At 35.3% G+C, this 26,292-nt stretch overlaps 1 protein-coding gene across 3 annotated transcripts in view; it reads right to left on the reverse strand.

Annotated features, from left to right (window-relative positions):
• Positions 1-26,292, reverse strand: part of robo1 (roundabout 1) — a 610,999-nt gene that overhangs the window by 461,551 nt on the left and 123,156 nt on the right. The window lies entirely within an intron of this gene.

The following is a 26,292-nucleotide window of genomic DNA, read 5'->3' on the forward strand; positions in this document are numbered from 1 at the left end:
ACTCAGACGATTGTGTCTGTAACAGCTTGTGGTGTGAGTCCGTCTGAGGACAAGTCTACGTTAGCACAATGGTGTCAATGTCATTATGAAAGAAGATCCAACCATTTCCAACAAAATGATAATCGTGGGCTAAAAAAATAACAACAAGATACAAGCAAGTGTGTCACAGAAGTACAAATACAAAAGGATATATGTATATGTACCTCAATACATCTGCATATGTAAATAGATAAATATAAATTATAATAAAAAGGGAAAGTCAAACCCAAACCACCACATTATTATTCCGGGTACTTGCCACTGCAATGTCAAAGAAAATTTGTTTGATTACAAATAAAAAATAAGTTCATAGAACAGGGAGAGATGGAGGAAAGGCAAACACGTTCGCTTAATGTTATTGCAAAAACCAGAATGGTTGTACAAATAGCCGTTGTGGGTGTTACGAAACGAGTGAGTTGCGTAAAAAACAGGAGCCTCGCATATTTGCTCACGTGCTTGACTGTCGGCGTTTGTTAAATCGCAAAAACAAACAAAAATAAAAATGAAAAAAAAAATTACGACGGTTAGAATCTGGTATGAAATATAATAAATTGCGTTGACTTGTAAAAAAAAGAATGTCAAATAAAGTGTTTATTTGTTTTGAGTATTTTCTCGCCAAAAAAGTGTTAATATTTGTACACAGGGCTGAACTTAGAGCTATGAAGCTTTGACAGAATAATCATGCTGGCTTTAAAATCTATTGAAGTTGGCCAAAAACAAGCGTGAGTATCAAGTACTCGTGAATTTTGACAAACGAACTACTATCCCTAAATCATGTTTGTGGTCATAAGCAATAACAGCCTAAGTTGTATCCCTTTACATGGGACAGATAGAGAGCTAGTGATGTTCCGATACGAGCAAACTATGAGTACATTCATACTCCAGTACTTTGCTCAATTACCGAATATTTTTCGTCGCCGATTATTTCGTACAAGAAACCTATTAGATAGCGAATACGGGAGCGCAGTATCGATATATCGATTACTCAAGACAAGTAACGCCTCCTGTATTTTTGTAAGCTTTTCTTTGAGAATTCCTTCCAAGTTCTACATTTGGCAATTTTGTGTTCACATATTCCCCCATATTGGAATAATAACAGCCTACCTGCCATACTTTTACATAGGACCTAGGCGGTTATTCCTTATGACCATATGGTACTAAATGTTGCATACTTGGTACTGTTGTGAATATTTTGGGCGATGGTCTGATAAGGTCACGTCAGTTCGTCTTTATTGTAAGGATATGCTACCTAATTTTCTGGTGTGGTATTTAAAGAAGCTAAAATATTTTGACCGTTTTAAGAATATGAGTAATTTGACCAATGCGCAAACATTTTTCATGGACTTTACTAAAATTATATTTTACTTCCACCATAGTCCAATGGTTTTATAAAAGGGGAACTCATGAATGCTCACAAATCCCTCGCAAAGCGCGTTAGCCTGTAAACCTTGCAAAATTACTTGAAAAATCATCTCATTTGCGAGGTTTTATGGTTGCTTTAATAAGCAGTGGATTAACTTTCAAAAGTTGTAATGAGATTTTTAATCAGTACGATACGAGTCTCGATACTTACTTTCCCTTGATACTTATTTTGCAATCCATTACTTTTATATGAGTAAAGGTACCGAGTAAAATGTGATATCGGAACTACACTATCTAGAACCCTCCCAGGGGTTGAAGTTACACAACAACAAAAGTAACTTTACCATAAACAAATAATTTTTAGCCATTTGAGATCAGCTCAATTTACTGTATTACATATCGGTAGGTTTTCGATAATTAATTGACAAATTATCGATAAAAACCGATAACTTTTCGCTAAAAAATCGACAACTCATCCATAACAAGTTTATAACGCTTTACTTCGACGACTCGTTTATACATCGTCGATAACACACCGATAAAATATCCATATGCGGTCGACAAACAACCGATAACTCATCGAAAACAAGCGCCATTTAATAATGAATGAAAGATCATATTGCCCTAATGAATGGATCTTTAGTTTAGAAAATAATTAACATCTGGCCGCCCTGGGATCTTACTCTATTGTGAACGTTTGTCTATTTCTTTTTACCACTACGCATTTTTTAAATATACTCTACTAATACTTGTATACGGTATACCTATTCAATATTTTTTTCTATTTGTTATAACTTCCAATGTTTCTTTGCGTTGTCACTTTGTGATTTGTTTTTATGTTTATTGTGACATTTTTTTGTTGGCACTACATACATATATATGATTCCCTTAAACGTATTAACATAGTTTTGCAATTTGAATTTTCTATTTACTTTATTTTGTTCAATACTTATCTAGGCCGTAGCGTATCTAATTCATATAAAGCAAGAACTGACAAATATGTGTCTGAGTGAACCGAATCACATGTTTTCAACTCATAGTGAAAGATATCAGCCGATGAAATAAAAACTTTGAAATCTGTCTTCTGAGATCAAATCTCGAAATAAGAAGAAAAATAGTTAAGCTTTTAATTTTTTCAATTTGCCTTAGTTGGTCCTCCTGGCCTTCAAAGTTAATTGGAATTCTTACTTCCCCAAAAAAAATTTCCAATCTGTTATTATACTTTACTAGCTTGCTATGCAGACATTGCCGAGCCTATCGGTTCGCCTTTGAAGAACTGCAGGGTACTGTTTTCTCGTCTCCCAAAGGCGTTCACTACCAGCAGTATTGAAATTACCATTAAATTAGCTCATATCTTGTGATCATTTCGAATAGAACAAGACTTCGTTAACAGTCAAATTCCCTTTAATTCTAAAGTCTTTTTGATTTTTAAATTTGAATACTTTTAAGCGAGCTCAGGAGCCATACACTTCCTAAACACTTCACGCACCATTGTTCCCCCTTTTACGCTTAGTATTCTGATTGCTTCATTGCCATTCATTAATATCACCATACGCCAACGCTTTGTCACCATGTTTTAACAATTGTTTATTTACTTTTTTATTCGCTTATATGTATATCCTTAGATTTTTATGAACAGACGCATACAGCTATATGTGCTAGAGCCCTTCCGAAGTTGTATCTTTATGCCGAAAATGCACCGAACTTTGGTTTGGTTGAGTAATACAAAAATAATACTTAAGTATTAAAGCCAAATTAAACTTTCTTAACCTAACGCCATAGTCGTATCCATATCCATATCCATAAATATCTCCAATGTGATCGATTGATTAATGGTGCCTTAACCTAAAAATTGGGAAAATTTCATAAAAATTAAGAAAACGCAAAAAATTAGAAACGTATTCTACAAAAAATAAGTCTCCTGGTCATAACGTATCCAAAACAATAAACAAAATCTACAAAAAGTTATTAAATTCACCAACTCAAATATTTTTAGGTTATGGATATGGCGATACCAAAAACCAATTGGTTGGTTATGGTATGGTTATGGCGTTAGCGTTATGGTATGGCACCATTAATCGATTACATTGATTTCCATAAGGTAGGTTCGATCAGCTGTTTTATCTGGTTATGGCTTTATGGTTATAAGTCACCATTAATTGGCCCCTTATTCAGTAATTGCAGCTATGTTTCAGATCTGCTAAAATCTACAATCATCTTGATTTACAATGAGCACTTATTTGATTGTGATAAAATTTTATTGTTTTTTTGTAATTTTTTAATTCACAATCTTTAATCAATTTAGAATCAAATATTGCATTAAATTCATTTGCTTTTTTATACTCAACGTGCTTTGTCATGATTAACTCCGTCCACCGTCTGCCTGTCAACAAGATAACTTGAGCAAATCTTGACATATTTTCACCACATTCGGTCGATAACCACGGCCACTTTTTACATATGTATATAACATTTTAGAAAACACATAAAACCTGAAAATGGGTGTGGCACCGCCCACTTGCATAAAATCAGTTTTACAAGCATTAATCCCACATAACAAAGTCGAAAAAATAATTGATCTGAAATGAACTGTACAATTGAAATTCACGCTGACAATATAATAATCGGTTACACCCGATCTTAGACAACCTTACTTGTTTTATTTTAAAATTGCAATCAACAATCAACTTTACTGTAGGCAATTGCAATCAAACTGATTGCAAACATTTTAGACACGCAATTAAATACTATGATTGCAATCATCAAATTTGCAATTATTTGGGACTTGGATACATTAACGGCACTTCCGTTATCTGGTATGCAAATGCATACTTACGATTAAAATAGTCTGAAGTATCTTCAGTAAGCGGGTAATTGTTAATTTTGCAAAATTTTTACTACGAAATTCCAAAAGATTTTTAAAATAAAGTTAATTCATTGTACCCCAGCATAGCAGGACGATAACCGCCATTCCGACACCGTACTCTTAAAAATAGTTCTTTCAAATAAAAAAATGATTGGTTGCCAAAAGAATTTTTGTAGATTCAATGGTTGTAGTAGATGGAGCATGCTTGTAATCAATGAATGCAATCACATGCATTCAAGTTGTAGACTTTATACTTATCTTTATACTTTTAATGATTGTGCAATCAAAGATTTTAAGGAAAATGCTGTAGATTTAAATTTTTAGAATTATAATGTGACGAACTTTTCCTTTGACTTTGCCGGGGTTAGCCTCAGTCCGTCCAGGGTTCCTGAAAGTAGAAATTCCTACCGGTCCTTCTAAAAGAATAACCCTGCTTATTTCGTATAAAACGTTATAAAAGTATTTATTTAGTAAAAATTCTATTCTACTCCTAGCTGATTCCCTTGCTTTGTAAGAGGTGACTGAGGTAATAAAGCCCTCGGCCAACCTCTGCGGTCGAATGGAGTAATAAAGCCTCCAGACGAGTATACTTTTAGTACAAATGAAGTGAAAAACCTTCAGGTGTACTCTTGGTCGGTAGTGATAAAACCTACCGACTCGTATGCCTGTCTCCTAATCTCTGAATCTTAATGCGAACTCGTCGCCCTTATATACTAATTTTTGCAGGCAGGCAAACGGTTATTTTATAATAACAACTTTCAACTAATAGTATTAACAATATAAAACAACTGTTATTCCGGTAAATATTTCCTTCCCATGAATTTCCATGCACCATAATGCTCCTTATTGAATACAATGCATTTGTACTTGCTCATACCGTGCTTTCCAGGCTTTGGTTTATATATTGTGTGTTTGTATATTTGTTTGTGGTCACCTGATTCTAATGTTGTGTTTTGCTTTGCCCAATGCTTCTGCCTTCTGTTGTATGGCGTGCGTTGGTGTGTTGTATGCTAGTGCGTAAATACATATGTATAGCGAAATTTCAATTAGTAGCGGCGCTTATTTTGACGACTTGCTGCTGATCTCCGTTCACTTAAATTATTATGTATGTTGTATTTGTTACTGGGTACATTGGATTTTGAGTGTGCAAAGGGTTGAGCGACCGCTGCATTTTTATGTTTTGTGCGTATCTACCTTCCAAATATTTAATGCATGTTAGGGTGATCCTATATTCAAAGTTTATGTTTGCGAAAATGTAAATATTTTGCTTGCATGCAAAAGTGCGCAAGTCTAATTTGTACTTCATTTTAATAATTATCAATTCAATGTACAACAGAATATATGTATTTAGGGTATAATTCATAAAGGTATACATATGTATATTTCATATAAAATGTATAAGTGATAAATTCAAATATTGTTATAAGTTTCCAGTTATTTCAAAACGTATGTTCTTTAGAAAAATGTATGGATATGTGTATGTTGTGAGGATACAAAGTCCTCGACTTTGGGGTCCTCACAATAAATAAAAATCAAATATGATTCAAATCTAATGTGATTGCAAAATTTCTTATACTTAGTGATTGCAATCAAATTTGTTTGCAAATACTTTTCAGCTCTGTTATGTATGATACATTTTGAGAATATATTGCTCACAATCGAAATGTCCCACTTCGCCAAAATCTTCAACCGTTTATTTCGCCGACGCCGATTATTTCAACGAATGTTGAGTTTGGTTGTGTTGAACTGGCTAGTCCGTTAGGACCTCACACAGAATGAATCAGTTCATAGTGTTACCAAAAGTTTACTTAAGGACCAAACTGAAAACCCCTATCAGCGAGCACGATCTATGTTATAAAATATATGCGCCCTCTTGGCAAATATTTGCTATTTCTATATCTGATAGCTGTGCCATTCCTAATGGCTCGATTCTTAAACTTCCAAGCGCAGGGCACTAGCACAAACATGCTGGCTCATTTCCTGCTCTAGCCCGCACTTCCTCTACCTTCCATCACTGAAAAAGGGAACCTGAAAATATATTTCATTAACCGGAAAATTATATCCCAAGCCGAACATTCGGTCAAGCCATAATACGGACATATTGGAATAAAGATTTATTATTAGCTAGTTGGCGCTCTACATTTGATGCAGTTGTTGTATGTCAAAAGCCTAAAATCAAATATGTACTAAGAAGAAAATCAAATATATCTACATATTTACGTATGTATATCAACACGGAAATTTCTACTTCAATTTTATGAATTCATGATTCTATTCCTCTCACAAGGGTATTCCTTCTTACTTTTTGTAACAATTTCATGCGTCAACTCCTGCCCGTAACTAAAAAAATCGATTTTATGTTGCACGCAAAAAAATCAACCCTGTCTCGTTCATATATAGGCACGATACCTCCCTTCCGCTTAAATTTCTTTTTCATAAATTCTCCATACATTCTATGTCTTCAGACGCCCCATCTAAATTCATTAATGTATGTAAGTGTTTATGTGTATGTCGAACTTCAACTTCAATTTATATTTCTGTGCAGTATTTATTTGTTTCACGTTTAATACTCTGTGCTGTGTTGCTTTTTGATAACTTAATGTACACCAACGCCATCTTCGTGCCCCAGCTAGTATTCTCCTCCCCAAAAACAAATTTAAGTAGATATTAACACAGGTACATAGAGAGCTATGTACGACAAATACGATGATGCAGGCTACCAAAAATTTGTTTGCTCTTATGACTTATGGGGACTTTCACGAAAGGGTGTCTATTTTCATTTGTCAATTCATTGTATATACAAATGTTTATTTATTTTGTTTATTTATCTAACTGTCATGCATACACGTGCAAATTTTGTGTAATCCATTGGGTAAATACTGAGTAGCAAGTGTGCCTTTAAGCTTCTTATGTATGCCTAGGTGTTCGAGTATTTGATTTTTGGTGGGGATTAACTTTAAATAGATGCGGAGAAACCATGAGACCGTTTGAAATATTAAATATGCTAGAAACCCCACAGCGTGCGTGCGAAAAGCCGTAGTCGTTGCCTGGTGGGAATAATACCCGAAAAATGTACCAAAAACTCCGTAGAATCGCTGAAGGTTTCAGGTCGAGGCGAATTCCTGCAGGAATGATATAGGAGACGTGGTAACCGAAGCTCTCAGTCGACTTAAGCCCATCAGGAGCTCGGCACGCAACACCCACTTCGACTCCAAAACAGCCTTCGCAATGCAAAAAGGAGTTTGAGTTCCCTCCGAAACTTTTAAGTCTTTGCTATATGATATTGAGCTACACAAAAAATTTCGTAAGGAAAAGCGAAGATCCACTCTGTGGCAAAATACCCATAAGGCCAACTATCGTGCGATTTATTTAACATAATACTGGAGTAATGATTTTAGTAGCAGTAGAATGCTGAAAGAAAACTTGTCGTAAACTTTGCCTTCTCCGACATGAATAATGGGGCTGGGCTTTGCGGTGAACGAGGTCAATGCGACGTACCTGTTGTCATCAATGAAGGAATCGGTGAACCCTTTGCTTGTGAAGGATTTCATTTATCAGTACAAAAAATTAAAGGAGCATCGCTCTTGGACTGAGGAGGCAACTGAAAGATAAAGTACGCACTCTACAAATCAAAACCACGCTGTGTAAGCCTCTCAACATAGCTGTCTTGATGTATGGCCTATGGGTTATGTAAGTCTCTCATTTTACCTACCGTGATGTATGTCTCAAAACCACGGACGTTGGTGAAAGCAAATGGGAGGGGTCCAAACAGTTGTGTAGAAGAGGGCTTCAAAGTGGTGCTAGCGCAATTTATAGCTTCTTCAACCCAACTGTCCTCACCTCACATACGCGTTCTGGATCCTGTTAAAATACGAATGTATCATACATATATTAATCAAGTTAAAATGAATGTGGTGGCTACATGTTCCTCAGGGAAGGCGGGGCTCGGATGACGTAGAACGACCAACGAGGGTGTGTCGTTATTGCTAAAACAAGGAGAAAAAGAAATAGGAGAAGAAGGTTAGCCTTCCCTGTTGCTAAGGACGTTAACGAAAGGGGGTTTACTGATGCGCCATTTTAGTTTTAGGCAAAGATATATTACATAGTTCCAGGAATAAAAGCCAAAATGCATCGCTTGCTGTCATGTTACGCGAATGAATTAAGATGTTAGGGCACAAAGCGTATTTCACATGGCACTCGCATTTGGCTGCAGAAGAAATGGGAGGCCTTTACTGAAGTTATTGATACAGGTGAAGGACGTTCCAATTGGCCAGGATGAGTAACGTCATTTGTTAAGCGAAAAAGTGCTTTTAAGAATAAAGATGATGAGGAGGGTAATAATGCAAAAAATCTAGGAAAATGGATGCATACAAAATATAGGCCCAGGCAAAATATGGCATGTCATAAATCTGTGGTCCCAAGTCATAACAGCCAAAATCTAAAATCACCTTATCGAAAAAGCTGTAGATAGATGCAGTTGGCAGTGTATATTAAAGTCAAATATACACAAATATCATTAAAAATCAAGAGTCCATGGAACGTTATACACTACTAAAATCTAAGACCACGTTTACCCATGCACTTATCTACAACAGATCCTCAATAGATCATCTATGCGTTTACATATGTACCATCTCAAGGAACTAGATTATTATCTGTGAAATTTTCGCATTCCTCTTTTATTTCCATATATTCCACATTCCATATTATTACACTCTAGAGGTGGAACTTTTTCTATCAAAAAAAATACGCATCTCTAAAATTGGTTCATAATTACCGATTATCGAAGGAAAAAAATGTGTATGCGAAATCTAGTTATTTAATTACCGATTGGGAGTTAATATCGTTACATGTAAACTAGGTCTAAAACCGTTAGGTTGTTTTAGTAAGTATAAAATGCTATCCAAAATCATTTTTGCGAATCACCCTATCTCGACTTAGCCGATTATGAATAACGAAAAATTTACCGCTGTTGATGTAGCAATAAGGCCATTCGCGATGGTTTTGGGAAGTGTTATCGATGTTGATGGCCCATTACCGGATACAGAGCCGCTAAATTTGAGCACCACGTTGAATTTGTTATTGCGAAAACTATACACATTTTCTTTTTTATTAGCAATATCACGCTTTATTAAAAAAAATGTGTTTCTATTAGAGCTTCGAAGATTTAAATAAATCCACTGATAGTAGATCAACTTAAAATGTTGCTAATACAAAAATCTTTTGAAATGCGACATTCAATATGGGTTTAAATGTTTACATTTGAAAGTAATTAACATATTTTTATACCACAAACAAAAAAAAAATCTACAGGCATATAAATACAAGAAAAATGAAGTAATTTAAAAACTTGCAACAGCAGCGCATTTAAGACCAAAAAGCGAATTTGGAATTCGGCTTTAAAAAAAGTTAATGTCTATAATTTGGAGCGCTGTGGGCGCATTTAATTATGCCGCTGTTCACTTGCAGCCAGCCTTTCTGTGGTCGTGGCACAAATGCGTCCGAATTGCAATTGCTGAATTGAGCAAATCACTACATTCGCATTGAATGAATGTTGCTGTTGTCTGAGCAATTTATTATTTCTTTTTAAACTTTATGTTGATAATTCTTTATATTACTGTAATTCTTTTTTACATATATTGCACATTTGTGCGCAACTATAGCAAAAGGTGCTGAATCCTACTGTCGAGGGAATCATATATATTATTTTGCAAATTAATTTTCATAAGCCCGCTAATAAATCATTTTAATCTCGTGTGAGGTAACATTTACAATGCTACATCATATGCAAAAATGTTCGAATGAACGTATTATTATGCTTGCAGTTATAGGTAAAATGCATATGTAAATGCAGATATATACGTTAGGTTGCCTCACCCAAAGAAGTCGCTGGGTTTAATCGGGAATTTTTAATTCAAATATTTTCCATGAGTTCTTTAAAAATATTACTTATAAGTAAGTGATCGTGTATACAGCTCGTGCTTTGATAATTTTTACTATTGTGGGGAACATTAACAGTTTCGATACGTCATTATGCCACTGAAAGTAAAAAACATCGACACAAACATGTACACATCAATAAACAGCGCATATTAATTAGCCATGTACACACAAACATATGCATAGAAAGCAGCAGTGAGTGCGCATAAGAGCTCAGACGTTATTACACATACATATAAACAACAGCTACAATCGCAGAAGTTATTACCAGTGTTGCCAGGTGATGGAAAAACAAGAAGCTAGATTGGCAAAAAAAAAGGTTAGAAAAAGCTAAATTTAGAAAAAAAAGAAGCTAAAAAACGGCCAGAAATTTTTTTGGTTAATTCATTAAATTTTTTTTTATATTTTAGTTTACACATTTGTAAATAAAAACTTATAAACATAACTTAAACATAACTTCTTGTTTCAAAACATATCAGGCACATTTTCCTTGACTAGCACATGGAATTACTTTAAATGATTGCATATGTGTATATTAGGCCGGGTCGATTTGTGGGGAGGCAAAAAAATCGCCCATTGCTCTGTGAAAATCATATAGGGATCAAAATAAGAAACTTTGCCGAAGGAACCATACCTCTAAAACGAATTCTGATGCCCCCCCCCCCCCCCTTTGGGTCGTAGCGGCAAATTTTGAAAAATCCCACTTTGAAATACCTATGTTTTTCTTTTTGGAGTTTTTCTCTTTAGAAATTTATTTAGTCAGAACAAATGAAAAAATAGAAAAGAAATTAAAAAAAATTATTAGAAATTAGCGTTTTTACAACCCCCTTTTAAAACAAAGGCATCACTGTGATGCATTTGCATGTCGTAAACATAGTTGTGTGGGTTTTTAATTCAACCGTTTTAAAAAATGAAGGTATCACTGTGACACAATTGCAGATCGTAAAATTGCTTGTGTTGTTTTTTTAAGCCACCACAAAACACAGCAGGTAGAATTGAAATTGCCCCTACCCAAAAGTTCGATCCAAAGGGGGGACATCAGAATTCATTTTAGAGGTATGGTTCCTTCGGCAAAGTTTCTTATTTTGATCCCTATAATACGATTTTCACAGAGCACTGAGCAATTTTTAAATCGACCCGCCCTTGTGTATATACATAAAAAAAATATTACAAACTAATTATTTATATAAAATATTCCCCGTCTGAAGAATCAGAAGAGCTTAAGTCTGCGTATAAAGTTTGGCTATTTACCATAGATATGAGATCATCGGTAATTTCAAAGTCATTACAACATTTAGATAAGCGTTTTAACGAGCATCTAATATTAAGCAGCGCATTAAGCATTTTAATTTTTAGTTTGTTCCTTAATTTATTTTTCAGAATTTTCATGCCACTAAAAATTCTTTCAACCTCCGCGTTACTGAGTGGTAATACTAAAAAACTTAATATGAATTCGACAAGTTCTAAAAAAGGAGGTTCGTTTAATGCATTTTTATGTTCTCGGACTTCCGACCAAAATTCCATGGTGGAGTGTACATTTTTCCATTGTATTGTTATAAGTTTTCGCCACTGCAGCTCTATTAATGCTATTTGACTTGAAGAATAACTATACTTCTCTTTTTCAAAGTAAGAAAATACATCTGGCTTTGAAACTTTCAACGAATTTTCAGCAGAAAAAGAATTAATCTTTTGTAGAGAACTCATATTATTAGGTATTAGGTGTTCACAGGAACTATTGAAATTATTTTATTTTAGAAATTATTAAAAATACATTCGGAGTAAAAAAGGCTAGAAAAAAGTCACGAAGCTAAATCCAAAATTTCGAGGCTAAAGGCAAAAAAAAGGCTAAATCTAGCCTCGAAAAGGCTAACCTGGCAACACTGGTTATTACTCAGGTATATAAAAACATATATATGGAAGACAAAATCGAGAAACAAGTAAACAGTTATGACAAACAGAAACTATAGATAAATAAGCAACTATTCGAGACGGCTGTTCGCAGTCAGCGCAGTCCAAGCGAGGGTGAAGCTTGATTACCAACATTGGAAGTGAAGTCAGTTAGTAATTTGATTGTTAAGTACATACTACTACCATAGTAGTGTTGTAAAAAAATAATCTTTTTTTTTAATTTTCGTACTTAAAGAAATTTCTTTTTTTTTATTGGTGTGGTCGTTAGCGTTTATTCCTCAGATCTAAATATAATAACAAGAACCATAATTCTGCAAAAATGCAAAGTGATACTAATGACTTTTAATTAATGACTGCCAAGGCTTTGAAATTTACGTCTCCTTATATGGGCGGTGTCATGTCCAATTTACAAATTTTTTTCAAATCGCTCTTACGCTTTTGGTTTAATTCTAATGCCAAACTTTGATAGGGTTTATCTCATTAATAGTACAAGCATTTGCCCTGTAGCTGAATTTCAATCACTAGGAATGGCAATATACCTCTGTTTTCACTTGCTTTTTTTCTTTTCTTTCATCTCCTTCTCTTACCTCTGCTTTCCTTTCATTTCCTCTCCTTTTCTTTCTTTCCGTTCCCTTCGCTTACTTTCTATTCATTTTCTTTATTCTCGTTCTGCTTCTCTTTCTTTTATTTTATTTTCCTCTTTAAAATTATCCTTTATGTTTATACGTATATATGAGAACTCATGCTGGGTATGTAAGGTTCGGTTTCGTTCGAACTTAGACTTCCTTGTTTTTGCTATATTTTACTTCATTTTATTTTATTTCATTTCATTTCAATCCATATCATTTTATTTAAATACCTTAATTTTTTATTTAATTTTATTTTATTTTATTTTCTTTTATTTTATTTTGTTTTATTTTATTTCATTTTATTTTATTTTATTTTATTTTGCTTTGTTTTATTTTATTTAATTAAATTTTTTATATTTTTTTTATTTTATTTTATCTTATTTTTTATTATGTTTTGTTTTTATTTTTTATTTTATTTTAATTTTTTATTTAATTTAATTTTATTTTATTTTATTTTGTTTTATTTTATTTTATTTTATTTTATTTTATTTTATTTTGTTTTATTTTATTTTATTAAGAAAATCTGTAATTGCATCATAGCAGAAGTATGGTTATTGGAATCATATCTTGATCTGTACAAAATTGGTTGTAGACCACGCCCACTTTTTTTAATAAAGTTCTTTAATCTCTTCAAAATTTTCAATATATTTAAAGTATGTAACTACATACATTATCAGTAGTGATTTAGTACGTGAAAGTACGAAAACTACAAAAAAAAAACTTCTTTTAAACTATTCTCTCTATAGTACTTTTAAAGTCATAAGTTTAAAAAACAATTCTAATGAAATTTGGAAACAATATTTAGGATAGTACAGAAATTTACGGAAGACGATATTGGCATATGTATAAATAAATATTTCAACTTTTATATATTTTAATGTTCGTAATGATTATCTTTATATATATACATACATACATATATACTAATGCGAGAGCAATCAGCTGGGCCATAATGTTCGATTTCGCCCGAACTTTGACTTCCCTACTTATTATCTCTGGTATCAATATTTACTAATTGAAGTAAGTAAGTAATATTAATAATAAATATAATTAATTATTATAATTGCATATTTTTCAGACCCTTCCACAAATAACATACTGTTGGAAATGAGAAAAAATTGTATGTATTTATTTGTGAAAAAATTCACATCTCCCACATTTGTGTAAAATTGACTTTTATGAAAAACGACATATTATGGCCGCCAGTTTTGGAAAACAAACCCGAAATAAACAAAAATTTAAAACAAATATCTCTCTTGCATTGCTATTTACAAATTTCAATTAATTAAAACATAGAAATACAGTGCACGATGCCTTGTTTATTCTGGTCTGACAAATTAATTATGATGGAATTTAATTATGCTCACAAGTAAACAACAACATAACAACAGCAAACAAAAAATATGTCAAATAGAGATGATTCAATAAATGAATAACAAGAATAAATACAATCATACGGCAAATTGTATAAACATTAATATAACATTTATATTGCCGGTATCAGAATATTTCTTTTGGCCATCAATTGGTTTGATTTTGGCTACACCGGGTCTACCGTTATTCATTTCTGTTACTGCTCTCTATATTTGCTTATATGCTCATACCAAATAGACAAATATAATATTTTTTGCTCAATTGAAAATTCTGTAAACTGTATAAACAACAACTAAGTAAGTATAAACAACAAAGAAGTTTAACAATTTTACATTGAGCGATATTTGTAGCTAGATCCTAAAATGATGTTAAGATTTCATACTGGTCCATCAATATGGAAGTGCAAACCATGTCCGAATAATAAATTCAATATTGAAGTGACGCCCACACTTCGCTGGATGCGAGTTTGCCTAAAATTGCTACCCACAAAAACCTAAAGTACTGGAAAACATCAGTGCAAAAGAAAAAGTACAACATTTTTCAGCACACTTTTCGATCTGAATACAAATGCTCAATTTTAATATGCTGAATACCGTTTAGTAGTGTTGGGTATGATCCAAAAGTATTCCCCAATGTGGAACAAATGGGGATTATAACACGCATACATTGATCAACCGTGGTGCAGAAAATGAAATATTGACGACATGCCTAATGTCGCCACATTATAGTTTGGACGACATGAGGTAATGACGAACGTCCCTCTCCATGACGCCTGCAAAAAAAAAAATTTCCTAAATTTTAGCAGTGCTGGAAGGTTCCAGTGGAATATTATTTTAGGTAGAAACCTCTAGGCGAACTCGCCCAAAGCCTTAATATCCGTAAGAAATACATTTACACCCATATTCTGGCGCTCGATGACTGGCAGTTGTTTTTGCTTTGTTTTCTTTGAAACATTTTAAATTATAGGAACAGTTTGAATTTTTTATAACAATTTATGAAAATAAATTGTGGTAACATGCTCACTTCAAATATATATCACATAGAATCTGAAACAATAGTATTTGCACATCAGTTTTCGTTAGTTTTTTTTCTCAGTGTGTAATTCAATAAGCTATGTGTATTTTTCAACGTAATGAGATTAAATTAAGAAGATCATTGTAAATATTCATTAACTCATTCAAATATGCATGCATATTGCAACGAATTCTAAGAAATTTCTAATAATTATGCACATTCTGCTAAAGTTCGAATCACTGAACTGTTCAATAAATAACGCAAATATTCAGTATAGCCAAATGTTCTTTATTTACAACTCTACTGTAGTAGTAGTGCTTCAAAAATTAATTACTCGCGTGCTTCACTCAAAGCGTGTTAAAATCGAATTGATTGATCATTCCTCAGCTTGCGCTACTTTTGTACTCTCTGTTGTACTCTCTGGACGTCTACGCGTTGGCGATGGCGAGTACCGAAGAAGATTTAATGATGAGCTGTACGAGCTATACGCAGACATCAACATAGTCCAGCGAATTAAAACGCAGCGGCTGCGCTGGCTAGGCCATGTTATGCGAATGAAAGATGATGCTCCGGCCAAGAAAGTGTTTTTATCGGAACCCGCCTATGGAAGCAGAGTTATAGGGCGGCCCCCACTCCGTTGGAAGGACCAGGTGGAAAACGATTTAAACTCCCTTGGTGTGACCAATTAGCGCCGGTTGGCGGAGCGAAGGAGCGACTGGCGCACCTTGTTGGACGGCCATAACCGTTTTGACGGTTAAGTGCCAATTAAGTAAGTAAGTAAGTTGCCTCGTTCGCATATTTCTCTCAAGGTCTGATATTCACATGTTGTCTTCTAGTTATATGCGTGTGTATGTGTGAGTAATAAATTCTGCTCTTAGCTGCTGCCTACATGTATGTGTGCTAAATAGTATCTTTGCTGTTAGGTTCGCTGTTTACATTCATGTGTGGCTGCTTGCTTTGATGTTTACATGTACATATGTGTGGCTGCTTCCTAAGTTTAGTTGCACAGTTTACAGCACATGCCAATATATAACACACGACCAGAATTAACAATGTTACTCTGCGACATTACCAAAATCCTAAACGCGAAAATAATTTACTCCAGAACTCATCACCAGGCAGATGGGTTATTTCATAAGTTTTACAACTTCCCTCTACTATTGTCACAGAATTTGAGTTGTATTTGAGAGCTTATCGTATTCTCAAATTGCAAACTTTAGTTCTTAAATGCATTTCAAATAAACGTTCATAGCGCTTTCAAACTAAAAAGCACATTTTCAACATAGAACGTTTCATGCCTCTCGAATTGCGAAATTTCACAGTCTCTTACTCTTCTCCAACCGAACTGGCATGAAATGGTACCGAGAGAGAACGTATTGTGGCGAATATAAATAGTTTGATTAATCACTATGATGGCAGCATGGCGGAACTATATAAGGTGACAGCACGGTGACATACTTACAATTATAAATAAAAGTCCCATGTACTTTGTTTGTGTAAATCGATGGACTAATGTCAACGTCGTACCGCGCCGGAGTTTGAAGTGTCAAATCACATTAAAAAGGTACCAATCAGCTGATTTCCGGCGGTCACCTGTTACTGGTTCCGCCATGGATTCTAGTAAATAAATACACAACAACCGAAAGGCAAACAGCCGAACATACATGCAAACATCAAAGGTAAGAGCGAAGAGAATATTGCACATACATACATGTAGTCAGAAGCTAAGAGCGAAGAAGAAAGAAAACAGTAACATGTCATGAAATCATCAGCTAAGAATGAAGATGACATTACCAAAACATATACATGTACATAGCTGAATAACCAACTATAAGATACATCTTTTCGAGAAGTATGTTCGTGGAAAGTCTAGACCCTAGGAGAAATAAGCGAACGAGGCAACTGACTCTACAAAAGCAGCGTAAGCTGAGGATTAGAAACAGTTTGATTTTAACACACCATAAGTGAAATACGCGAGTTATCTAATTGGGAAGTACTTCTAGTAAAGTAGTGTAAATGATTCATCTTTTGCTATACTGAATGGTTGCGTTATTTATTCGACAGTTCAGCGATTCGAACGATAGTAGAGGGGCAAAATAAGAATTTCTTTAAATTCATTACAGTATGTATTTGTTTCTCATAGATAAATGAGTATAAGTTGATGATTTTTATACATTCATTGTACCTTATTTAATGCTAACATATACGTAGCTGCTAATACCAAACAAGCTAAAAACAGCGGCGACATCTGCCTATCACATCTTCTGTGTGCGAAAATTTCACGACATCTGCTTCTCGAGTCTCTCAATGATCCAGAGCATTCCCGTGAGAATTGAGCATAAGCCGGAGCTGTAAAACTCCCTGGATGACGACTTTAGAACACTCCGAATACCGTTTATTCGAACCAGCGTATCAGCCGTTACTCACATACGTGTGTGTCAGTTGCGAAAGATGTGCTACACGTTAAGCGTTATGTAAATGACTGACTCTTCGGGTCTGGCGCTGATGCTGCTGCTTCTCAAATTACTGTGCTTGTCAATCAATAACATATGTGCCTGCACACACACACACACTACAACGCATACAAAAATTTGAGCGAAAACAAATTGTAGGCTCATCATACATCCTGTGCCGTTCCGGAGCAGGAATAACAATCCTTTTGTTTTGAAATCAAGCGAGCCTAAAGGTTAATGTACGCAAATTGAGTTGGTGTTGTGATTGCGATGTGTGCTTTACATAAATGTGTGCGTATGTACGCACGCAGGTATAAACTGGGCGTGCCACGTACCAACGTTAACTTAATAAGCAGATGCGAGCAAATTATGTTTGTATGGCCGCAGTAATAATTAGAAGTTTTGCTTTACCGGCTACACAGCGAGCTTGAATTTATGATGATGTTTTTACGCTGGGAAAGTTGTCTAAATTTTTCGAAAGCAATGTTGTGTACTTGGCGTGATAATACTGAAACTTGCAATGAACAAAAAAAGACAGTAAAAATGTTCCCATGTTGATTGCAATGTAACTCAAAAATTACCAATTTTCGTAGGAATAATGCCTAGTTAGGAGGTTTCACGATAAATTTACAGCATAATTGTCGAATTGACAATATTATGTTTAATGTTACAATATCAACTTTCAGTGTTAGAACTACACTAAAAATAATACATTCCACATGTAATTTTTTTTGTTGTAAATTTCACATGGTACCATGTTGCTTTAACTCTAATAATTGCTAGTAAATTCTAGATTACATTTTCGTTGTCATTCCCACAACTATAAAAAAATAAATAAATGTAAGGCGCGATAACCTCCGAAGAGATCTAAGGCCGAGCTTCTCTTCCAATTTGCGTCGTGCTCCTCTTGATTTTCCCTACAAATTTGCCGGACTCCGAACGGCATCTGCAAGGCAGATGAGTTTTCACTGAGACCTTTCCATGGCAGAAATACACCCGGAGCGCTTGCCAAACACTGCCGAGGGGCGACCCCGCTTAGAAAAATTTTCTTCTAATTGAAAAACCATATTTCAAAAATTTTTTTTTGATGTTGCTTTGCCCGGGGTTTGAACCCAGGGCATCCGGTGTGGTAGGCGGAGCACGCTACCATCACACCACGGTGGCCGCCTAGGAATGTATATAATGATACCCCCAAACCGATTATCACTTCCACTTCTTAAGGACTGGTGCAAAAAGTTCTAACATGTCCTTTATTTTATTTTAAAAGCATGGAAATACATATTTATGTCAATGACAAGTAAAGAAATTATATATATTTATTCGTTACTGTCAATATGATCGAAGTTTTCTTGTTAGACCCGATATCAAGATATGTACAACGGGTTTATTCACTTTTAGCGACACCATTCGCCACAGTTTTTGTACTTCCGTAACGGGTTTGCTGGTTTCAAAACGTTTGCTTTCTTCAGAGCCCAATATCGCTCAACAGGCCACAACTCATGCACGTTGGGTGGATTCAAGTTTTTCTTAACACAATTTAAGTTAATTTAAGTTATCTTCGACAAAATAGCTCGCCAAATGATAACCTTTCTGCCAAACTCTTCTATTTGGATGGTTTTTCCGAATCAGAAGTGTCCTCTACAGACTGCAAGCAGCAGAAGTGGATGCCCATTTTCAAGTACGTTCGTCGTCCATAATCAGATAAAATTTTTTTTGCCAATTCGGTCTCATAAAGTTTACGTGCCTTTCTCAGCTTACTTCGTGTGACTTTCAAATTGGCTATTTTGGCAACATCTCTGATTGACATGGATTGGTTTTTCCTAATTAGGAGTAGGAAATTTTTCTCCGACTGGGCGCCTGCTTATTCCTTTGGGCGGCTCCTTCTAGACTTTTCCTTCTCCAAAATCGATCTCCGGGCAGTGTCATTGAATGATCCTGTGAGTTTCGCAAGAATTTTGTAAGTAACTTTGGGATTATTCGTCCAAATGTAAAACATTTTTTTACGTAGCTCTTCGTTTGTATTCATTTTTAACGTTGTTGAAGGCTTAACTTTAGAAGCTTATCTATTTTTAAAAATGTCATTAAACAGTTATTCAAAAATAATTTATTAAAGTATTATGTGTCATTACTAAAAAAACTCATAGGGATTTTCTTTGCTAGTCTTTCTGTAAAAATTATATATCAAATATTGTGTAACCCCATCAGATAGCTACTTACATACAGCGAATTCAACTTTTTGTTTCACTTCATTCCCACTTTCACTTCCAGCCCCACTCCCACTTTCATTTCTTCTACCTCTCACTGTTACACATTCAAGCCTCCGCCTTCATTCTTGCTCATTCTTCAACTTTCGTTTCTACTTCCTAAACCTCTACCTCCGAATTTTTTTTGATATTTGGAGTTTCTATATCAAATATTGGAAATTTTTCCCAACTAATTCCGAAATCGAGCGAATTTTTATATGTGCTATTAGGGGGCTGACACCGCACACATTTTTAGAACTTTATATAGCCAAAAAAGTACCACATGAATCTAGTGTCAAGATCGTTTGTGTTCTTTGGACGCCCATTGGTGACAAATTGTGAAAAAAGCATGGGCGCTTTGTGCCATATTTTTCGTATATCGAGCGCCCGAAGCTTGTTTTCACAATAATACTAGTATTTTTCGTATTATTGTAATAAGTAAGTATTGTTTTAAACTTATTTTGAAAAAATTTTTAACTTTTTAGTTCGATATTATTTAAAAACGCGTTTTTTAGTTTGTTAAACTATATTCATTATTTATAAGGTTTGCTTGGACATGGGGCCTCACAGATTAGTATAACTGCAAAGCAAACAACCTGTGCTCTGGCCTGCGCTATGGTTTAACGCTGCGTTTTGGGCTTACATGTAGTTAATTTTGTTTTTTTATTTAGGCCCGGTTTTTCAGTAGCTGGTTAAGTCAAGCTTAAACTAAGTTTGCTTAAACTCTAGTCGAATTTAAACTACAGTTTAACTACGGAGTAGTTTTTCAGGCACAGTTTAAGGCCGCCTTTGGGGTAGGTTTTTTTGTACGGCAACATTGGTTTTTTATTATCTAGATAACTTGTAAAAACAGAAACAGTTGGATTTTTTTAACCAACAAACATGGAAAAAATATTTATCCGTGCTTAGAAAAACATATATCTAATTCTCAAGTTGATATCCGACATCATTCTCTAATCACTATCCAGCTTTTGAGAAATCTTGTTAAATTTATAGTTCTCGAATTGATCTCTGACGTTATTCTCAAATTATTCTCCAACCTTTGAGAGATTTTGAGAAATGTATAGTTCTCAAATGAACATCCAGCCCATTTCTCCAGTTGATACTCTACATTGTATATCGAGTTGAGGTAGAGTTGGAACAAAAGACTTTTCCAAGAGGGTACTACCAAAGCCAACAGCTGTTTATTGTAAGAAATATACATCTGATTGGCAGCAGTAGTGAAGCCTAATAATTTATTATATTTTCGTGAAAATACTTTTGTATTGGAATCTTACATTCGAGTGCAATTTGAGAACCACACTAGAGTTCAATTTGGGAATTATTTTTTCACAAACTTACGTAACAGCACTATTTGCTTTAAAAAAATCTTTTTTTTTTTTGCTGAGAACGCTATGATTGTTAAGTTGAGCCACTGTTTCGAAACAATTCTTGAAATTTTAGAAGTATGCTTGTTATCAACATAAGCTCTAATGGTACTCAAGCCCAAATGCTTGTTGGGTTAACTAGAGTTTAAACCTGACGGATTGGCCACTTAATCTCAGCTTAAGCATCAGTTAAAGTAGACTCAAAAACCGCAGAAAAAGCTAATTAACCAACTGTGTTGAACTTGTACGAAAAACGGGCCTTAATCTTTCGTTTTTATTTTATTATCACGATCTATCATATTTTTTTTACAATTTAATTTATGTTGTAAGTTATTTATTGTAAGTAAACTTTTCTAAATTGAGTCTTTGTTTAATTTAATTTAATTTCGTTTTGTTAAGTTGAGTTGAGTTAAACTTAGTGTACACTCATTTAGTTATATTTTGCAAATTTTATTGTGATTTTGGTTTTTTTTTTGATTCAGTTATATACATAAGTTTGGTTCCGATTATTTTAGCTTATTATTTTTGCATCCAAATTCCTACCGAGTCTGTCAACGTTATATATCCCACATACTACGAATATTAAACAACAAAAACCATAAGGAAATAAATTATTTATTCTTCTTACAAATGATAACTACCGTAGCACTGTTTTGCAGCTGACTGATACTTTAATGAGTCTGATGTTCCTGTCTTTTTTTCATCTCCTGCTGCTGTCACCACTGCTTATGCTTGATGATACCAATTTGGCCCATTTGATACGCCGAGCACTATGACGGAAATACTAACAGCTGCAATAGTTTTTTTTTTCTGTTTATTTTTAATTTTTTTTTTTTTGTTTGTTGCCTTAATGAATGTGACACAGGCGCACGATCCGAAGTGAAAGGATGCTAAGGGTTTGAGCGCATTAAATAAAATAACAACCCACGCAGTTAAGAATATCAAGGAGATACACAAGAAGCTGTTTAAAAGCAAATAGTAAGAAGAGCACAATCAAAATAAAGCCATTTGAGATATTCAAGTAGATCAGATTATATGGTTATGTGATATAAAGTAATTTAATCAGATAACTTAATAGTCGGACTGACGTGAATAGCACCATTGAATAAAATCACTTCAGCGTAAATTTTGTTTAAACATTATTATCTCTCGCAAAAACGTATGTTCCCATGGCAACTAACTCCTATCTGACAAATTGATAAAAGAAATATTCCTTCTATAAATGGCAAGAACCCATTGACCCCTTTCTTTTTTGTATAACCATTTCGTTAATATGTGTACATATGGAGTTATTACGTGCAATGGTTTGTGAGCTGGTCCCATTGGTATTGGAACATTAGCTAATGAAATGCTAAAAGCATGCACAGATCAGCAATTAATCCTGCGGACGGTATGGATTGAATTCGTTAAAGGGTGCTAAGCCAAATTTAATAGAAAGTTTGAGGGATGCAATAGCAAAATAAACAATTTCAAGTTCAATTTGTTCACTGTCAACTATTTCAAGGTTATATACTTATCTGCGCATGAACATATGTACATATGTATGTATGCATGCATAACATAAGTAATAGTAATATACATAATTACAGTTGGTTGATTGGAAATCACCAACCCCATTTTTTGTGTTTCCAACCACCCTAGTGTGGTTCATCCCATCATGTGACGCTTGGCACGAAATGATGACCAGTTAAACATTTCACTTTTCAGTATTGAAGACACCATTTTGATGAGCTGTTGAAACGTGGGCCTCACTGAACTTTGTCGTGCTTCCTTTTTTTCAACCAAATAAAGATTCTTTAGAGACTTTCAAACATATCGCTGATTAGTGTAAGTAAAACACCGTGACTTAGATGAACAAAGCATATGACAAACCCTGTCTGTCATAGAATTGCTTAGAAAGCTACTATTTTATTGGTTCTTATTTACCACTCAAAGAGGAACTTGAAGTTTATAATTTCTGTACCAACCGATAACGCAGGCTTACGTGGGGTTCAAAGAATTATTTGGTATAACTGCTTCAAGGGGTTGACCGTGGAATTTAAAGTTTATACATCACAATTGTCAGTCTCACCTACATGAAGCAAGCTCTCTCTGGCCGTTCCAGGCTCCTCACAGAAATATAGTGCGGGGTGGCCAATAAGGTTCATATCAGTTCGCCCCAGAGACCGTCATGCTCAAACAGTTAACCACCGATATCGAACACACCCCCTAAAACCTTCGGGAAGTTTTGTCTTTATAGCTAAAATAAGAACGAAGAACGGACTTATGCAAGTACTTTTCTCCGCTTTGAAGTTTGAACTACATTTTCCAAATTATTCAGATGGTTACTTCGACCGTTACTTCAGAAATATTATTAAATTAGCAGCAAGGCCTTTCACATCGCGAATAAATATTTAAGATATTAACGAATTATATCGAAAATTGATAGAAGATCACAAAGAATTTATGTAATCAAATAAGATAAGTATAGTTCTTCGAAACTGCCTGAATACGGAAACGAGTTATTAGTTTTAAGTTTAAGGCAACAAGGGCGAAGGGGACACGCAGTATGAAATATCAAGTCATTGATTACCTTCTCTGGATTAGATAAAGAGAAAAAATGTGGGTCTTGCGGTAAATGAGGAAAAGACGAAGTATTTGCTGTCTTCCAAGAAAACATCCGCACATTTGCGCCTTGGCATCCGCGTTACTGTTGACGGATATAAATTAGAGACTGTGAGGGATTTCGTCTATTTGGGAACCAGCGTTAACAGCAAAAACAATGCCAGCATAGAAATCAAACGAAGAATAATTTTTGTTAACAAGTGCTCCTTGCAGTTGAAGAGTAAAGTCCTCTCTCGATGAACCCAATCACGCTCTACAAGGCGCTCATCATACCAGTCCTGATGTATGGCTCAGACAAGGGACGGTGTCGAAAGAAGATGAGATGGCCGTTGGAGTGTTCGAAAGCTGATGATGCCGACGGCGAGAATCAAAGGGGGAATAATGATGAGCTGTATGAGTCTTTTCACAGCATTCTTCTAAAATGACCCAGGAAAATTAATGTTCTCTAAATTTCGATATTTTACGAGCCAACCTTTGGGTCAAATATGATGAGTCCCAGTTAACTGCGAGCAAGTATTTTTCTACAAAATTTAAAGTTTTATCTCTAATATTTATCTGCTAACAGTAACCAGTAAGGAAAGCTAAGTTCGGGTGTCACCCAACATTTCATACTCAGCTGAGAGCTTTGGAGACAAAATAAGGGAAAATCACCATTTAGGAAAATTTACCTAGGGTAACCCTGGAATGTGTTTGTATGGCATGGTAGGTAGGTAGGTTGAACTGGCCGGTCCATGAGGACCTCACATAGACTGATTGAGTCCGTAGTGTTCCCAGAAGTTTGTTTTAACGACCAAACTGAAAAACCCTATCAAAAACCAGGACCTATGTTATAAAATAACTCCGTCCTCTTGGCAAATACTTAAAGCTTCCCAAGACTTAAGCCACTTGCGGCTTCTAGATCTGACAGCTGTATCACTCCTAATAGCTGGAGTCTTAGTATGGCAAGTGCAGGGCACGAACACAGAACGTGCTCGATCGTGTCCTCCTCCAACCCGCACTTCCTACATCTGCTATCACTGACCAAGCCTAATTTAAAGGCATGTGACGCCAGAAAGCAGTGTCCAGTCAGAATACCCGTCATGAGTCTACAGTCCTCTCTTTTTAATGATAGAAGCAACTTTGAGAGCCTAAGGTTGTAAGACCTACACATAATCTTCGACACTTTACAGCCCCGCGCTTGGACCCACGCCTTTCCCGCTTGGTCGATCATGTGCACCTCTCGCCGTCGCTTAATCTCGCCCAATCTTATTGGGACATTTGCGGAGCAAGCTTCAATGGATGCGCCCTTTTTAGCTAGTTCGTCCGCTTTTTCATTCCCATCTATTCCCATATGCCCTGGGACCCAATATAGCTGTATGCTTCTCCTGTCCCGATTCTCTCCATAGACTGATTACACTCTAACACACATTTAGATGCTGTGCTATGCGAGATTACTGCCTTAATTGCTGTTTGACTGTCAATATAAAAGTTAACACGGTTACAGCTTAAGCTATTCTCTTCCAGGGTTTCTACTGCTTTGGTTACGGCTAATATTTCCGCTTGGAAAACGCTACAGTAATTCGGCAGCCTGTAGGATCCGCTCATTTCCGGATCAGCGCAGTATACCGCAGACCCTACTCCTTCCACTACTTTGGAACCATCGGTGTACACATGTATCGCCTCGTCCGCCATTTGCGCACCCTTGTGCCAACCACCCACCTCTATTGTGGCCTTAAGATCTCCCTCGAAGCGCAGATGGGGAATCATGTAGTTTGTTCGTCTTGCGATTGATGACGCTATATTACTATGGCCATATGGTCGGCGCTCAAGCTGCCCCGAAGCACCGTGCCTGGTTGTGGTCGTTAACGCTTTGTTCTTTGCTACCAGGTCTACAAGTGGGATGTGCAGAATGGCATACAGTGCAGCCGTCGGGGTTGTTTTCAGGGCTCCCGTAATGCTAAGCATCGATAGTCTGCATAACACCTCTAATTTTTTGAGGTATGTTGTTTTTTGTGTGGCTTTCCACCAAACAAGAACTCCATAGTATAGAATAGGGCTTACAATCATTGTAAAAACCCAATGAGAAAGAGAGGGCGATAGGCCCCACGTACACCCCAGCATTCTTTTACATGGGTATCAAATGGAAGGTGTTAAAGAGTATTTTAAAAGGGAGTTGGCCTTAGTTCTATAGGTGAACGCCTTTTCGAGATATCGCCATAAAGGTGGACCAGGGGTGACTCTAGAATTTGTTTGTACGATATGGGTATCAAATTAAAGATAAGGGGGTCTTAAAAGAGAGTGGCTATCAGTTGTATATATGAAGGCGTTTTTGAGATATCGACCAAAATGTGGACCAGGGTGACCCAGAACATCATCTGTCTGGTATCGCTAATTTATTTATATATGTAATACCACGAACAATATTCCTGCCATGATTCCAAGGGCTTTTGATTTCGCCCCGCAGAACTTTTTCATTTTCTTCTACTTAATATGGTAGGTGTCACATCCATTATA

The sequence above is a fragment of the Eurosta solidaginis genome, chromosome 3 (assembly GCF_040869045.1).
Source record: "Eurosta solidaginis isolate ZX-2024a chromosome 3, ASM4086904v1, whole genome shotgun sequence".
Classification (NCBI taxonomy): domain Eukaryota; kingdom Metazoa; phylum Arthropoda; class Insecta; order Diptera; family Tephritidae; genus Eurosta; species Eurosta solidaginis.